The sequence below is a fragment of the Diprion similis genome, chromosome 12 (assembly GCF_021155765.1).
Source record: "Diprion similis isolate iyDipSimi1 chromosome 12, iyDipSimi1.1, whole genome shotgun sequence".
NCBI classification, from domain to species: domain Eukaryota; kingdom Metazoa; phylum Arthropoda; class Insecta; order Hymenoptera; family Diprionidae; genus Diprion; species Diprion similis.
In genome coordinates this window covers 5,073,456-5,076,960 of record NC_060116.1, presented here as the reverse complement: position 1 = coordinate 5,076,960, position 3,505 = coordinate 5,073,456, and positions in this window count along the sequence as shown.

The following is a 3,505-nucleotide window of genomic DNA, read 5'->3' as shown; positions in this document are numbered from 1 at the left end:
GAAAAAAGATACAAAACAAGCAAACAAAGTTACTAATTACATGTAATAATTCTGTATCGAAATGCCGTCCGATATAAAATAGCGTGATTTGTAAATGAACAAAACTTCGCTATTAACATATTATATATATTAACAATAATATAGTTATTATAACAAAGGTTCTACGTTACGATAAGCCTGACTGATGTCACCAATTACCTAAGCAAAAGTCGTACGAATTCAATTTTCGAACACAAACATATTTCAAAGCAAGCTATATCAATAATTTCAATATTCAACAGACATTAGATACGGCTAGTGTTTCAAGCTGATACGTTTTTCGTTTTTTTTTTTTTTTTTTTTTCTTTTAAATACAGAAAACAATTGCGTTTAGTTCCTCTGAATAACGGACACTGCATTGTCTGAAGGAAAAATTTTATTTTTTTACGATAAGAAGATGTTCGATGTAATACGAGATTGGATCTTCAATGATGATCGATCAACTAATATAATTGTGCAAAACATTGCGAAGAACGAAAGTTCTTGTTGTGAAGAGGCCTTAAAAAGTGTAGGTAAATGCGTATGTATATAGACGTAGGGAGCTATCAAACTTATTGTATTTTGGTATAAACGTTTAACCAAAGCTGTAACGCAGGATTACATATTTTATTTTACTTTATTCGATTTCTTCTGGTTTGTTTCCCATTCTATGTCTCCACGATACTGTACAATTTACCTAATTATTTATATCGCATCGATCGATCTATGCATTATATTCTTCACGATCAACTAATAAATGGTATTGATTATAAAACGACTTTTTATTTCAAATAATTTCAATTCCATTTCGGCACTCGTCGTGGGTACCAACCAATATTTATTTAAAAAAAAAAAGATGGTGACGATTATTACGATTATTCGTTCAATTAAATAATAGAGACTGAGGTTTGATCCCATGAAAATCATGTCGGTATGTGCGTACATTTGGTAATGTAACGCAATGAACGAATTGCCAATGGTTCACTCCCAATTGGGAGGGGGAAGCAATTCGGCAAAGTAACGAGAACTCGTTTGTAATTAAGTAATTCCGATCAACTCATGGTATCAAATCTGTGCTGCGTACAAGTATAAAGATCCGACTATACTTTAAGCTTTGAAAAGTCAAAAGGCTGCTACGATATCACATTTATAGTTTTATTCCACCATCATACTCACTTGCATGGTGTTGAATGGCGATCTATGGACTATTCTCTGGGGCACAAATGATACACAATGAATTCACTCAGCCATTCTGATCGGGCGCGATAAATTTTCTTCACTTCACACGGAGGGAGATAATGAATTCTTTTTTATTATTTACCGTCTATATCAAGATTCAACAATTCGTAACTTGGTATCATAGCTTCTTCGTTTGTAACAGGTCTTATGAAAAATTTATCTCACGTTATCTGAACCGTGTTTCTCATCAGACTACCTGCTTTTATCAGTATCTCTGAAGCTATTTTCGTAGCGAGAAAGTTCACCGCCTAGCGGCCGTTTGTAGTAATACTAATTTACTGATGTTTACGATGAATAAATTCTCTACTTGTAAGCATGAATGTGTTTCTTTCACCTCATAAACAAATTAGTTCAACTGATTCGACTAGTTATGCCAAACAAGTTTCGATTAGATCAACAAAGTAGGGCACTTGATTGATGTAAATTTTGTGTTGGCTAGATTCGTGTACTTATTTTATTTAAATAAAATAAATACCTAATTGTTTCTGTCCATGAACATGGGACTTGGAGTAAGAATACATAAATGATGATATTTAGTTGACTCAATTTCTGAAATACATCACAGGTTCAATCGAATCAATACTTCACTCGATCGCGACAAGAAATACTTTTGTTGAATCAAAGAATTTGCTTGACTGAATCATTTTGATAAACTATAACTGAATCGAAATTGTTCAATCAAAGTCATCGTGTTTGGAACAAATCTGTTTTGTTGGTTCGCGAATTCCTTTTCCTTCATGCACTAACTTGTAAGGGATTAATATGTAGCATTATTCCGTTGACAATTGGAATGAACCGTGTTTTGTACAAATCTCACTACTGGTGATTAGATATTTTCCGTTCGAAACCTGACTTAAGTAAAATTGATTCGGTCATTCGTTGATTTATTTACAAACCATGCAGCTTCGACTGAAGTATGATTCAATTCAGTCATTGTGGAAGCAGTTTGAAGTACTGTGATGCTAATTTTTTCTTCACTTATTCGCCAAAACTTGAGATAAATCAACTTCATTATTTATGGCCGCATTGTTTTCTCAGAGTAGGTGAAAATGATTGAATTAGATTCAATTGATTTAGGAAATCATTTTCTTCTAAGTTAATCAACCATATTTTTTATGATGTTCGAAAAAAATCTAACACTATTCATCTTCTTATTATATTCCAAGTTATTGTGACACTTAAACATTAACAAAATACAGTTTGACCTATTGACAAACACACAGTTGAAATAAATGTAACTTTACCAAGATGGTTAATTCATAAAACACCTTGATTGTGTTACACATTAAATAACAATGATTGAAACAGAAATGAAAATATAAAAAATATTTTTCAATCCATGTATCAGTTATTCGTGTTTCTTATATGAAACCTGTTAAATTAGCCTTCATACTTGAAACGAATTATGCAACGGATAAATTTATTGTCTTAGTCTTTAAATGTATTAGCCTTCGATGAAAATATTGAGTATCAAAATATCGCTACTAAATCAATATGCAATATAAAATTCTACAAGAATAACACAAATACGAAATATTCAGCACACAAGCTAATTAAGCTAACGCAATTCATTCTTAGGTACGTGTCCCACGTTACATATCGTCTTTACGTGTGTGGCCATTGAATTTAAAGTAATAAACCTTGACCAAAATTTGACTCATAAAAACAGACCGAATGACACTGTTCAAACTCAAGCGCCTGTTGTAATGTTACCGAAAATACGTTACTGTGACGCGGATAAGAGTTCCGCAGGAGTAACGAGAAGCCACAAGACCTTCATTTCGGGACTATACGTGTCTACGTGTCTTTATGACTGTATTCACAATTTCGATTTGAGGAGATGCTGTACTCGATTTCGAGGTAGACTTCCCGAGTAGCACGAAATCATCCGTGGCTGAGATTAGATCCGGAGATCAGCCAATGACGCCTCAAGTCAGTCAGAGTCGATTTTCAGATGATCTTGTGCAACTTGGATTAAATATCTCCAAATGCCTAACTGCGTTGATTTCAAACGAAAAAAAAGGAGTAAGAGCCACATTGTACATACAATTATTGAGAGAAACATGCAAAAGCATTTCGGATCGACGCAAAAATAAAGACGTGTCATGTTTTTGTCCAGAATTGCATGTAGAATTTAGAGCTGTTACGCTCTTTTTGGATCCGTGATCCATGGATTAGTTGGATATTCAAAGATATATAAGTCCACATCGAAATCGAGTATACAGCATCATCTGAATGTAGAATCCCA